The sequence below is a fragment of the Diabrotica undecimpunctata genome, chromosome 9, assembly GCF_040954645.1.
Source record: "Diabrotica undecimpunctata isolate CICGRU chromosome 9, icDiaUnde3, whole genome shotgun sequence".
NCBI classification, from domain to species: Eukaryota; Metazoa; Arthropoda; class Insecta; order Coleoptera; family Chrysomelidae; genus Diabrotica; species Diabrotica undecimpunctata.
The window spans coordinates 29,715,211-29,731,054 of NC_092811.1; the positions used below are offsets into that span (position 1 = coordinate 29,715,211).

The 15,844-nt window shown below is 35.0% G+C and overlaps 1 protein-coding gene across 2 annotated transcripts in view; it reads right to left on the bottom strand.

Annotated features, from left to right (window-relative positions):
- Positions 1–15,844, bottom strand: part of cmpy (crimpy) — a 617,633-nt gene that overhangs the window by 343,992 nt on the left and 257,797 nt on the right. The window lies entirely within an intron of this gene.

Consider the following 15,844-nt stretch of genomic DNA (forward strand, 5'->3'; position numbering starts at 1 on the left):
TTTTTATTATATTTAAAATGAAATTCAAAGTTGAAGATCATAATTTTATAAAAACAGTAAATGTCATAAATCATGAAAAAATACTAAAAATCATTATTTCAGGAAGTATTGCAGTTATTCTGGTAGATTATAGGTTGGTTTATTCAATATTGGTTTTAAAACTAAAACTGACGTAAACAATCTAAAATTATACATATATATATATATATATATATATATATATATATATATATATATATATATATATATATATATATATATATATATATATATATATATATAAATATATTTCCAATATTATTGAGTTGCGGTCTTGGGACGACATTATTTGTAAGATAGTTCATTCGTAGTGTTCTGAAACTATTTTCATGTGGCATTTTTAAAGTAATTACTATTTAAATGGGAATAAGCCACAATTAAAGGTTAAAGTAAATTTATTGACGTTTCAGTTTTTTTGAACAAGATACTGTAACTATTGAATATTTGCTTTTTAGTGTGATATCAAATTCTAATTTTGATCAAATTATTTTTAGTTTACATATAGTATATGAAAATTCATATAACAATCAAAGAAATATACATTTAAATAAATTTAATATTCTTTTAGAACAAAACAGTATATACACGTTAGATAACTTCAATAGAAATAATGCCATATTTGCGACAGTTGTCAATCTATCAAATAGACATTTAAATGCAACGGAGAGTTTAATACTGTCAAAGGGTCTAAACTTTGCTATTACTGATCCACCTATTCCAAAATTAGAGATAAGCTCAGTGGAGAAAATATCTGAATTTTTTCCAACCCACGAAAAGGAGGAGTACAGAGTATTATGTAAACTTGAATTGGTAAAGTCTATTAAAATTGAACAAAACATAAGCAAAGAGGAACTAAAGGTTATAAGAACTTTAAAAAATGACGATTCCATAATCATCCTACCAGCAGACAAGGAGAATGCAACTGTGATAATGGGTAGAATTCAATATGAAAACAAAATTAAAGATCTAATAATAAACCGACCTTCTACAAAATTAACAAAAAATCCAACAAATCCTTTGGAAAACAGAATATATAGAACTTTATTCAAGTTTAACACTAGAAGCACCAGAGCGGTAATTTTGACTTCTTCTTCTTCAAGTGCCCTGTCCGTTGCGAACGTTGGCTATTAACATGGCAATTCTGATCTTATTTGCGGCGCTTCTGAATAGTTCGACCGATGTGAGCCCGAACCACTTCCTCAGATTTTGGAGCCACGAGTGTCTTCTCCTGCCTGGCCCTCGCTTACTGTCTATTTTTCCCTGGACAATCAATTGCAGTAGACGGTACTTATCGTGTCTCAATATGTGGCCTAGATATTCAAGCTTTCTTTGTTTAATTGTATTCACGATTTCTTTCTCCTTTCCGATTCTTTGGATTACCTCTGTGTTGGTGACATGTTCGGTCCAGGATATACGAAGAATGCGTCGGTACACCCGCTAATTTTGACTGCTTTTCATTTTTGACACTCTGTATTCATAAATGTTTTAGAAACTTGATAATCTATGACTTTTCCTAGATCTATTTGAAGATTATAATTTCTCTTTTACAGGTACTTAGCGTAATTACTTTTTAAGATATGGTAACGTATACCTAGAACTACCATATAGCAGTCATTTTGACTGCTTTATATTTTCGACCCTCATTAGTCTAGAGTATTACTCATTCATATTTATTTTACAAAATTTATGATTTGGAACTTTATTATTTACTTGAGGATTATAATTGCTCTTTTACAGGTACTTAGTATAATTACATTTTGAATATATTTATGTTGATGTCTACCTAGAAAAATGCGGTCCTAATGACGAGGTAGTCTAATTTTTGTTCTACTTTTCTGGGAAGTTTTTACTTATTTTATGTATAAAATACATCGAAAATATTTGTTATTATGTAGTTTGAGTATACTCTTTGCAATTGCATGTTCAATCTGTATTTTGATTAATTTTACATTGTGATTTTTATTATTTCTGCTGTTATCATGTCTCGCCGATATTTGACTCAGCAGGAGCTATTAGAGTGTCTACAGAATTTGTCAGAAGATGAATCTGTAGCAGAGTTATCTGATGAAGATGTATCCGATAATGAAGTTGACGAGTATGTGCCTAATACAGTTGATCAAGGACATTCATCGGGCAGTGATTCTGAAGGTGAAGTTGAGATTGAGGTGATGCCCAGTACTTCTGCTTCAACTTCGAATGCAGACTTCAATACATCTTTAGAAATGATTACCAACCAGGTAAGAGGAATTCGCAGAAGCAATTTAGAGAATTCTTCCATAGATACCATAGGATGGGAGTTACTTGACAACAATGCTAGTACACCAGGTAAGCAACTATATTATATTAGTAGCTTCTATTTATGTATTCACTTAGGTGTATAATATTTTTGAGCATATTCTTCTTGATGTCACGAATATTGGCGATAATCATGGCAATATTTACCTTATCTGCAGGATTTTCTTCTTCCTGGACCCCGTTTTCCAAATATTTTTCCTTGCAGGATGGCTTGTAGAAGGGCGCATCTAGATTCATTTCGCACAATGTTTTCGAAATATTGTAACTTTCGAGATTTGATAGTGGTCCACGGGATTTGAAGTGTTCTCCGATTTAGCCACAGCTCGAATGCTTCCAATTTTCTGCATATATCTTCGTCAAGGTCAACTATTCAACACCATAAAAAAGAACAGAGAAGACGTAGCATCACAGCATCCTTACTTTTATACCAAGAGAGAGGTTATGGCTCTTGAAGAAGGCCCCCATCTGGTTGAAGGTGGATCTAGCTTTTCCGATGTGCGCTCTTATTTCTTGGTTGTTGTTCCATTTTTTATTTATTACGGTGCCATTTATTTAAATAAATAAATAAATAAGTATATACCTGCATACTAATTTATCCCGTTCATTTTAGGAAGGCGCACCAGTCAAAATGTTCTAAAGGAAGCTGCTGGACCAACCCCTCATGCTAAGAGAAGCATTATTAGAGATTCTGCAGCTAGTGCATGGCGGCTGTTGATTGATGAATGCATACTCCGTAACATAAAATCATGTACTGTTGCTGAAGGTAGAAGAAAACTTGAAGATGAAAATTGGCAAATTTCTATTGAAGAAATCGAAGCATTTATATCCTTACTGTATGCTAGGGGAGCTTATATGGCACGAAATGTTAGCATAAACATGCTGTGGTCTGGTACATGGGGTCCAAAATTTTTTCAAGAGACGATGTCTAGAAACAAATTTACACAAATAATGAGTTTTATCCGTTTTGATATGAGAAATACCAGGTCTGAGCGAGTATCAACAGATAAATTTGCACTTGCGTCGGGAATATGAAACCCATTTATAGAGAATTGTATATTATGTTATACACCTGGCGAAAATATAACTATCGACGAACAGCTTTTTTCCACGAAGGCAAGATGCCGCTTTACCCAGTACATGGCGAATAAACCCGATAAGTTTGGAATTAAATTCTGGCTTGCAGATGATGTCGAGTCCAAATATTTGTTGAACGGATTTCTTTACCTAGGGAAAGATGAACAATGACCAACCAATCAACTTCTGGGGGAACATGTTGTTAGCCAACTAATGAAACCATTTATAAATAAAGGAAGAAATGTCACGACAGATAATTTCTTTAAGTCCATAAAGTTGGCAAAAGAATAACGAAAGAAGGCTGCCAGCATGAAACACGAAGACTTGACGCTAACGGCGTACCAGGGAAAAGTCAACAAAAATGTTCTAGTGCTGAGTTCTTTACACTCGAATGATATTAAATTGGGCACAGATAAAAAGAAAAAACCGGAAACCATCATCTTCTACAACCAGACAAAATACGGAGTATACGTTGTAGATCAGATGGCTAGACTGTATTCAACCAAATCTGCTTCAAGAAGATGGCCGTTGCAAGTTTTTTTAATATTTTAGATATGGCAGGAATAAATGCTTGGGTTTTGTATAAGAAAGTTACGGGCAGTCAAATATCTAGGCAGGATTTCCTACTTCAGTTAGCAGAAGAATTGCGAGAAGATCACATGACTAAGGGAAGGACAACATCAACGGATACAAATCCAAGAGGTACAAAAAAAACACCAAATAATAAACGTAAGCAGTGTCAAACAGGGAATTGCAACAAAAATAAAACATTTGAAATTTGTCATATATGTAAAAAATTTGTATGTGGGTCATGTACAAGCAAAATTGAAAAATTTTGCTACTGCATAAATTGTACTTAAATAATTAAATAATTTATTTAAATATATTAAATATGTCTTTTATTATTAGTTATTAACTCAATATAGGTTTTTATCAAATAAAAGAGAATACAAAAACGGCTGGCAATAGAAAATTCTAATATCCGTCATTTTGACCGCCGGTGGTGCTTCTAGGTATGCACAAATGCTGGTGCTTCTAGTGTTAAAGATTGTTTAACAAGTTACCAAAAAAGATTAGTTACACTTCATTACAGTAAGACCACTCATTTTTATGGAGTACCGAAAGTTCATAAAACGAATATACCACTTAGACCCATTTGTAGTACCATGAATTCTCCTTGTAGTGAACTATCAAAATTTTTATTAAATATTATACAACCACTAGCAAATAAAAATGACACATTTATAAAAAATACAAAACAACATTTTTAAATAAATTATCAAATATTGAATTTAATTCAAATATTATTTTGATAAATTTTGACATAAATAGTTTATTTACGAATGTGCCATTAGATAAGACTTTAAATATAGTCAAGACAAAATTAGAGAGTGATGATAAATTGGCAACTAGAACAAGACTAAACATACCAGCTATAATGGAGTTATTAACATTAAACCCACAGTATGGTGGAGATATGTAGATGATGTATTCTCAATATGGCCTCATGGGTCAGAGTTGTTGGAGACATTCCTAAATGATATTAGCGATAAAGAAGAGACTAACTTTCCTGGATGTTTTAATCTCTAAGATTGATACTGGATATGAGACCCAGGTGTATAGAAAAACAACACACAACAACAGATATTTAAATTTCAAATCAAATCACAATATTACTATTAAAAAGAGAATAATTAAATCTTTATACGATAAAGCGAAAATTGCTTGTTCTAACGAAAATTCATTCTTGGAGGAAAAACATTTGTTAACATCTGTTTGTTAACATCAAAAAAACCGAGAGAAGTATGTATCCACTAATTGGAAAGGGCACCATAAGAAAAAGTAGTAACACTAGTAGTTACGCTCCCATACCTATCTCTCACAAACCGGGGACTCTTTTCTTATTGAGTACCAACCACAGACTCTCCCGAGGAACTCTATCATATGCTGTCTTAAGATTAATGAATATCATATTGTTTTTTTATTCCTGTATTTTTCCATCAACTGACATAATGAAAATTGCGTCTGTTGTCGATCTGCCTCGAATAAAGGCAAACTGCTTATCGGACATTTCGGTTTCTTTGCGTATCCGTCTGTCAATTACTCTCTCCCATATTTTCATGGTGGACTAAATAGCTTTATGGCCCTATAGTTTATACGGCTTAAGCACGTCATTGATATTAAAAAACTAATCTTCATTTCGTCCCGCTACCCCATTCCGCCTGCCTTACCCCTAGTGCACAACTAAGATAAATAAGAAAAGGTAAGGTGCCTTTACAGTTGTCGTAAAGATGGAGAAAGTAAAGTGGAACAACTATTTATTGTCGATGCGACGTTAGAAATAAATAATTAGAACAGAACTGGACGTTCGCCGTCACTGGCAGCTATAAATTTCTCTGTCTCGTTTTATCCACTTCTCCACTATACAAGCTTATCGAAACTGTTATGATAACATAACGCCTTTTTGGGTTTATCTAGGAGGTATATATAACGTCGTAATTTCATCTGTATACCTTCCCGAGGGGATATTGAACGTATCTGCCATAACGAAGTTTAATGTTCGACTCTGGAATATTAGAGAAACTGTTGAGCTATTTTTCAAAGCGAGTTTCGTGGATTAAAGTTTTTACAATCGTTTTTCTAAATAATTTCCGTTGTGTGTGAAAAGGTCTGTAGTTGTTAAATTAAAGCTCCGGAAACTTTTTTGAGTGGAAGTTTCTGTGTGCTCAGAATGAGGTAATTTCCTACCGGTACCATAATATGATGTTAAAACTTCAACATCCTTCTGCTACAAATCTCGATTAATTATTTGAGATCAGTCTACGTACTTCTCTCTTTTATTTAATCATGCCGTGCAATTTACTGTAGCCCGATAACCATTTAACTGAATAATTTTATAAGAAGAAATGTTATGATAAATAACAAACTCATGATCCTGTCCTGTAAATACAGGTTATAACAAAAAGGAAGATCATAAATTAAACTAGCTGGATTGAGCTCGATTTTACGGATCTTAATAAATTTTCACACAAATGAGTTGAAAATACAATGAGCTATAAACAAAAGTTTTTATTAAAAGATGTTATCTTGTGTGCTAAAGGCTGTATTGAATTTTCTTCTATAGTAGAAGCCACAGTTAGAATGCAGTGCAGGGCCGGATTTAAGAATCATAGCACTGGAATATACGCGCACACAATAATTGCCTACGGTTGTATAAAAGACTATTATTGTAGCACTTTTAAGATCTTTGGTATATATTGAAATCGACCCTTATAAGTTAAAACACCGAAAAAGTGTTTTCAATCTTTTTGCGTCGCCGAGGTCTATAATAAACACATTTTAGAGTTTGTTTATATATCACAGATGCATATTTCTTTGGTGTTCTTTGATTGAGAGCCACTTTAGGATATTGCGCGTTAAATAAATATTCCCGTTTATACGTCTGGTTTTTACCGAGTTGGGCGTAAAGATAATTACGTCACTCCCACTGAGGCCGCTGTCAGGGGTAGTTGGCTTCAGCGTTGGTCCAAATTTTTCTTCAAATTTGTAATGTTTTGTGTTTTTTCGTCTTATGTTGTGGAAAATATGTAGTGAGCAGTTAATAGTTACAGTTTTAAGGAGGTTTGGGGAATCTTTGAAAAGAGAACATGTTGTGGGTGTCGGCGTCCAGAAGCCGGCAAATTTGTTGAAAATAGTGAATTATACCCAATGTAATGTGTCAGTTTTGAAAGAGTAATCACTGTTTCTATGTTTCTAAGTATCTAAGATATTTGTGTCGTCTACAACAGCTTTGTCATAATTAACAACATTATGTCCAGTTGTACCTATTCCAGCTTTTAAAGAAGCAGAGTTTCAAAGTTTGTGTCCAGTAAACAACTTCCACCCTCAGTTTGTTTGTCCTAAGAAGCCGTTTCAGAATATTTCCGCAATTTCTATAACGGAACTTTTCTTGTGGGAAGCCTGGTGAGTATTTGCCATCGGTGGTTGCATGGCGTCTTTAGTGTTTGTTTGGCTCTGTTGTTCGAGCCAGCAATGGTTCTTAGGACATACTTCCTGTTAAGAGATGTGATTCTGTCCTTAATTGGTGTGATGTTGGCCAATATGTATATGTGAGCTGATGGATACGACCAGTCCTTCCTCATGCAGTATCTGAGGATTCTACATTCGGTTTCCATTATGGCATTAAGTTGGTGGGCCTTAAGAGAGACAGATGCATGCCTTGTATTCGACGATTGGTCTAACAAATGTTTTGTAGGTGTGCAATAATGTTTTTGAAGATGTCCCACCCATTTTACCAAACAGCACCTTCAGGAGGTTAAACCTATTTCTCATACTATCTAGGGTTTCTTGAACGTCGGTTTTCCAGTCGAGAGCCCTTGTAAAACGAACTCCCAAGTAGGAAACCTAGCTTCTGAAAATGAGGTCTCCTCCCAAAAGTGCTATCCGGCCCTGGGCATTGCGACAATTTGAAGCTTTGAAGAATGGTTTGTGTTTTGGAGGGATTTATAGTTACTCTCCATTTATTGCACCACCTAATAACTCTGTCTAGGTAGTTATGTGATCGTTCGAATACAGACCGTTGTTGTCCACGCTCTCTGTGAGACCCTGATGTGAGGAGGGCCGTATCATCAGTGAAAAGTAGAAGGGACTCCGATCCTTGCTGTGGGCGGGGAATGTCACTGTTGTAGACTGTGTATAATATTGGAGCAAGTATTGAGCCCTGGGATGCTCCAGCTTGTCGAGTAAAGTGGATGGATAGATGGTCAGCTACTTTGATTCTAATAGTCCGGTAAGAGAGATAGGAATTGAGTAGTTTAACGTAAGGTGTGGGCAGTCAAGCAAGGTGGAACTTTTTGATCAGGCCTATATGCCAGTATTGTCAGGCCATGGAGTGGGGTGTCAACTTTGGAAAAATGGCGTGCACCCTATTCTTCATGCTATGGCATGCTGGACGAGCCATACAGTCTGTAGTCAACACCCCGAGGTATGAGCGGGAACACAAAGTGAATAAATACTCATATGCTTATGAAACGCACCTGGCGGATCATAAGGGCCTTCACATTTTACTCTTTTTCAACTTGTCTTGAGTGAAATGTCTTTAATCTTTCCTATCAGCCTCTCTTGGCTAACTCTTGTTTTTTCCGACCCCGAATGGCGATTAGGTTTCCGAAGGCAGACGGGTCACTATATTTCCTTCTACTACAACTCTAAAACTCGCCAACACGCTTGGCCAGCGCGGCGTTTCAAGGCCAAATTTCCCCTCATGATGGATACATCAAGTGTACGGCCCTCAGTCCCCGGCGGTTCCAATTTCCCTGACCAAGGTGGCGGTCAGAATAGTGTTGGAGCAGAGGGTGCTAAGAATCACCGGAAGAGATCAGGCCACCAAAACAAACGACAAATGCATATATGTGCCTACAATGTACAAACTTTATCAACAGAAGCATCAATGATAGAACTGGAGAATGAACTACAACACATAAAATGGGATATAATCGGTATAAGTGAAGTTCGACGTCGAAAAGAAGATCAAATAATACTTAAGTCTGGAAATATGTTCCATTTCAGAGGAAACGAAGATTCATCTGTTGGAGGAGTGGGTTTTTTAATCCATAAAAAATGGGTACCAAACATAATCACAATAAAAAGTATATGTACCAGAGTCATTTATCTTATTTTTAAATTAAACCCAAGATACAAACTTAAAATTATACAGGCTTACGCACCAACTACGAGTCACCCGGATGAGGAAGTTGACCAATTTTATGAAGATATCAGAGCAGCTATACAAACTTCAAAAACACATTACACATTGATAATTGGAGATTTTAACGCCAAATTGGGATTCAAACAAGATGATGCAGAATCTGCTATGGGAAACTTTGGATTTGGTGAGAGAAATGAGAGAGGTAACAGGCTTCTTGACTTCTTACATCAGGAAAATCTCTTTGTGATGAACTCATTCTTCGGAAAGAAACCCCAACGTAAGTGGACATGGAAGAGTCCGAACCAAAGAACAAAAAATGAGATTGATTTCATAATATCAAATCGGAAAGATATTGTTCAGGATGTAACAGTATTGAATAAATTTTCAACAGGGAGCGACCATAGACTAGTTAGAGCAAAAACCACTTTTAACACTGAAGTTGAAAGAACAAAAATGATCCTCAAAAAGAAAAGTGGAAGGTGGCTGTTCCCAGAAGATATAACACTTTACGAAGAAAATATTAAGACTAGTTTGGATACACACGACTTAGAGAATATCAGCATCAATGAAATGAACAATAATATTACTCAAATATTGAAAGAAGCTGAAAAGAAATACTGTCCTCGTCCTGAAAATAATAACAAAAAATTAAGCCACAACACAAAACATCTTCTAGAGGAAAGAAGAAAACTTAGGGAAAATCAGGATCATAACCAAAATGAACTAAGAATTTTGAATAAGACAATTAAAAAGGAAGTTAGAAAAGATCTGAGACGATACAATACGATGGAAATAACTAGAGTAATAGAAGAAAACAAAAGCTTGAAAGTACTCAGACAGAGCATGTCCATTGGAAGAAAAAACGTCCACAAATTAAGAAATGAACAGGGGCAAATCATTGAGGATAGAATTCAAATTATGAATACGATAGAGAGTTTTTATAGACAACTATACAAAGAACAGCAATGTAACCGGAGTGGATCATTACCAAAGATAATCAATCAGGGATCTGAAATTTTACCGGACGTAACACCCAATGAAGTTCGAAGGTCAGTGCAAGAAATGAAAAACAATAAGTCCCCCGGAGGCGATGAAATAGTGGCAGATGCCTTGAAGGTGGCTGGAAAAAGATTATGGCAGGTCCTTGCCAAACTATTCACTAGATGTTTGCAGGAAGCAATAACACCAACCCAGTGGTATAACGCAGAAATTATCATACTTCATAAAAAAGGGGATGCTACCGACCTCAGGAATTACAGGCCCATAAGTCTACTTTCACATATTTATAAACTATTTACAAAAATAATTACGAAACGCCTAGAAAATAAATTGGAATTTTATCAGCCCATAGAACAGGCGGGTTTTAGAAAAGGCTATGGAACAAACGATCACCTACTGGTAATAAAAAATCTTATAGAGAAATGCACTGAATATAATAAACCACTAGCTTTAATATTTGTCGACTATGAAAAGGCATTCGACACCGTAAATCAACAAAAAATGTTGGAAGCCTTGACAGAATGCCGAATTGACTATCGGTATATAAATATAATTAAACATATATACCAAAACGCAACAGCCAGTGTTAGAGTGGGTGATCGTCAAACCCAGAAATTCCCGATACAACGTGGAGTACGCCAGGGGGACACCATATCGCCGAAACTGTTCACTACGCTTTTGGAATATATATGTAAAAGGGCAAAACTGACCGACAAGGGCATAAACATAAACGGAGAAAAGCTTAGCCATCTAAGGTTTGCAGATGATATTGTACTAATAGCTGATAGGATAGATGAGGCCAAAGAACTTTTAAATCAGCTCTACCTTTCCTCGCTAGAAGGGGGATTGAAAATAAATATATCTAAAACCCAGATGATGACAAATCTTGTAGTCAGCGAAGATATATGCGTAGGAACAAGATCCATAGACCAGGTAATGGCCTATAAATACCTAGGTCATGAGATTCGCATAGGAAAAGATAACCAAACCGTTGAGCTTCTCCGTCGTATAAGACTGACTTGGGCAGCCTTCGGCAAGCTGAACCATATTTTCAAATCGTCTGATATACCAATATGCCTTAAAAGAAAAACGTTTAATCAGTGTGTTTTGCCAGTGTTAACTTACGGTGCCGAAACGTTGACCATGACAAGGAGAACAGTTCAAAAGATCCGTGTGTGTCAAAGGGCGATGGAGCGTGCTATGTTGGGCGTTTCACTACGAGACAAGATCCCAAATCGCCAGCTACGACAAAGAACAGGAGTGGCTGATGCAGTAGAGAGAGTAGCAACACTGAAATGGAACTGGGCAGGTCACGTGGCTCGAATGACAGATAATAGATGGACAAAGCGGATACTGGAATGGAGACCAAGAGATGATGCCTACCGAAGCAGAGGTCGTCCACCAACACGTTGGACTGACGATCTAAAACGTTGTCATAGGAATTGGATGCAAGAGGCACAAGATCGAAATAGATGGAAAATTATGAGGGAGATCTATGTCCAGCAGTGGATAAGCGAAGATTGAATGATGATGATATGCCAGACCTGGTCGAATGCCTTCTGGACGTCTATAAATATGAATATGACGTGTTTCCCTTTGTTAAGTGATTGTGAAATGAAGGTTGTTGCTTCTACCAATGCGTTTTGCGTGGAGTGTCCAGCCCTGAATCCGAATTGGTAATCTGGAATTGCGAGGTGAGCGTCTAGGAATTCTACGAGTCTTTCCTTGAGGATCCTCTCGTAGACTTTACCTAGGGTGCTCAGTAGTGAAATGGGTCTGTACGATTCAGGGTTGGTGAGGGCTTTCCCTTTTTTTGGGATCATGACTGTGCTGGCTACCTTCCATGAAATAGGAAAGTAGCTCAGCGTTAGAGATGCATTGATAATATTGGTGAGCAATGAGATAATATTCTGTGGAAGATTTTTGAGGAATCTTCTATGGATGCCATCGGGGCCAGAAGATGTGTTTTTACCAATGTTAAACATCTGCCTGACGGTGTCCTGCCAGTCACAGGGGCCATCATCGGGTGAGGATGTGGCCCATCGTGTGCCTGAGGGTAGTAGGATATATCTTCCACTCTCCGTTCGGCGTCTCTTTTGAATCTTTCGCTGAAATTGGGGTTATTAGGGGAAATGAGGGTGGCCTGTAATGTGTCTTTAGGAGCTTCGGCCTTATCTTGTGGATTGTTGAGGATGATGTTATTTGACTTTGAGTTTATTCCAAAACACATTAACGAGACATTAACGATAACCTCCATTAAGATTTAAATGCAGAAATCTTTACTGGTTTCAAAAAGAGACTTCATCGGCACCTAAATCCAGATGTTCTTCAACTCTTAGACAGGACCAACGTGATTAGACGACTTAACGAACAAAATCACTTGATCTGACAGACTGATTGTTTAACTAAAGTGCGAAAAGGTGCAGTGTAAAGTATACTGTTATATACAGTGTAAGGTATGTGTACGTAAGTGGTGTACTAAACTTAGATAGGAAAACTAAGAACGCTCAAGAGTGTAACTTGGTAATAATAGAGTATGTTAGTTAAGTTAATCTAGAATTAAATTGCTTATTGGTCTTATAGACTAGATTGTAATAATGGGAACATCATATTAATGTAAAAAAAAATAAAAAAAAAACTTCAACGGCAAGCATTCTCTTTCGTCAAATCGAGGCCAAGTTAGTCATCCATCAATTTTGAAAATCAAAACATCAAACATTAGTTAGTTAAAAATATAATTTTCATTACAATCAATTGTAGCTTAATCCCATACAAGCATAATATTAAATTCAATTCAACTTATATTAGTTTTTATCTAATGCCAGATAATTTAAGTTTTATTGATTTATTGACTATAAATTAATGTGGAATATATAAATAATATTTACTTAAATTGTTGGATATAAAGTTGTGAAGGTCGTAAAGTTATAAATTTGCAGCAATCTCTAGACTAGAAATTAAGGTAGCAATAAAATCGTTAAATCGACTTTCTCGGTATCCGGTATGAATATGAAGAGGATTAAAACAAATTGTAATATCCGTATATATTCTTAAATTATTTGTAGCCTTAAGTTTAAATAAACAAATTAAGCACCAATTAAATCTTAAGCTCTATATAAAATGTTAAGCCGGCATAAGAAATCACTCACTTACTGTTCATCTTCTTCTAGAAGTATTTTTGTGATGTTAACGACCACATGGAAAAAGAGAACTTCTCTATTTCGGGACTGGTTGAATGAATTGGTCTATTAGGCATAATGTGGTCGAAGTAAGCTAATTTTCTGTTCTTTATAGTGTTAATAATTTTTTGTCTTATATTCTGCCTCTGGAGAATAGTTATGTTCGTTGTGTAGTTGTTTGGAAACCACGGACTAAGAAACAAGCTCCAAATTGGGTACCAGCAATTTGTTTTATGTGTAATACCAGTTGAAAATAAAGTGTATTTTACTAACACTGTCTTCTAAAAGGTTAATAACTTAGATTAATTCAACAACAGTGGTGTATATATATAAGACTCTTAACATACATCCGTAGCACCACATTTCAAATGCCTCAAACTGATTTATGACATTTTCTGTGAGACTCTTTCTTTCTACTCTGTAGAGAGGAATACTAAAGACCTAACATGTAAGAATTATTATCGTATATTAATACTTATTGATAAGTTGCAGATAATCTTCCTTCTTCTTCTTCTTTAGGTGTCGTCTTCTTAGTGAAGGTTGGCGATGACCTCTGCAAAGTCTTTGCTATTTTGGGCTTTCCTTATTAAACTTTGAAAGTCTAATCCTGTCCAATCTTTGATGTTGCGCAGCTAGGTGATTTGTCGTCCACCCGGGCCGTGTCTGCCTTCTATTTTCTCTTCTATAATAAGCCGAAGGAAGTTATATCTGTTGTGTCGGAATATGTGTCCAAGATAAGACGTTTCATGCTTCTTGATAATTTCTGTGAGTTCACGTTCTCTATTCATACGCCTTAAAACTTCTTCATTTTTAGCGAGGTCGGTCCATGTAATTTTCAGCATACGACGAAATACCCACATCTCAAAGCTCTTTAAACGTCGTAACGGGCTGACTGTTAACGTCCAAGCTTCCACGCCGTGTAATAGTACACTATTATATACCACAGACCAAAGCTTAGACTTTTAATAAAAAGCACTTATTAGGAAGCAACCGAGTTTTATTTGCTGCCTCAGTGTATAAAATAAAGGGTATCTCCCAGTGTTATCGTTTTGTATTTTAATATATATATATATATATATATATATATATATATATATATTTATATATATATATAAATATATATATATATATATATATATATATATATATATATATATATATATTTATATATATATATAAATATATATATATATATATATATTTATATATATATATATATATAAATATATATATATATATATATATATATATATATATATATTATACACTCTTTCATTCTTTTTTGTAAGTTGTAAGTTGTTGTAAGTTTCTAAGTTCTTTATTAATTTTTTCGAATATTTTATTTACAGTTTAATGCAAAAAAAAATTAAGAAGTAACGCGAAAAGCCGTTGATAAGGATTAACTAGAAATGAAAGTGACACTCTCGGAAAACATTTTTGCACTTTTCCCTCTTAATGGATAAACCCAATTTCCATTTCCGACGACAGAAACAAGATCTGACGTGTCAGACAAGCTATCCTTGATTTTAAATATAAATGAATTTAAACTGGAGAAATCCAGTTTATGCTAAGAAGATCTAAACAGCTGCTCTTAAAGAACCTTTTCTATATGAAACGCTTTTAAGAAGGTTTTCTGGCGGATTTTGGCTTAACTTTATTTTAAAGAAAACCTTAAGATTAATGTCCATAAATACAATTCTGGATATCTTAATCTTCTTGCATTTTCAAGTTTACGACAAAAAATATTTTTATACATACTAGTACGAAGTATACACACATATAACTTGTCTTTTTGGATAGGTTTGAAAGAATTTTTTATAGTTCATCTAATAATTTTAGTTATATTTCAAACTCCTCCCAAAACTTAAGCTTTGAATATACTTTTTTAATCCTTAATATTGTTGTTTTTGGTTTTGTGTAATAACAAATTTTTACGATACCAATTTACGAACCAAAGATATAATAATTTTACCATAGAGTGTGTTAATTTTAAAACTTATAATGGGCTATATCTTACGAACAAAAGCTGATATTGAAAAATGCTTGAAACGTTTCTAGGATAGTAAAGGAGAACTAAAATGACATGAAAGATAACTCACCCACGGCAACCCACTAGGCCCCACCCACCACAACCAAAAAAGTTTAAATTACAAACCCCTACTTGTGATAAATCATTGAAAAGACTATAAAAAATGCTGTTTAATGCCATAAATAATAATTATACAGGGTAAAGTAATAATTGTGAAACTTTGGCTTAACTGAAAAATTTAATGAGGTTTTTGTTAAAAATGTCAATTAAGTAAATGTTCAAAGTGGGTTGAGTTGTTTTGTTAACAATAATACAGCCTATTTTCAAATTCTGCACGACTTTGCCAAATGTTGTTCTAGTAATAGCGCGACATGCTCGTGTAATTCTTTCTCGCAATTCCCCAAGTGACGCAGGTTGAGTTTTATAAACAACTGACTTGAGATAACCCCGTAGAAAAAAATCAAGTGGTGGTAAGCCTGGTGACCTTGGTGGCCACTCAATAGGACCTCTCCTTCCAATCCA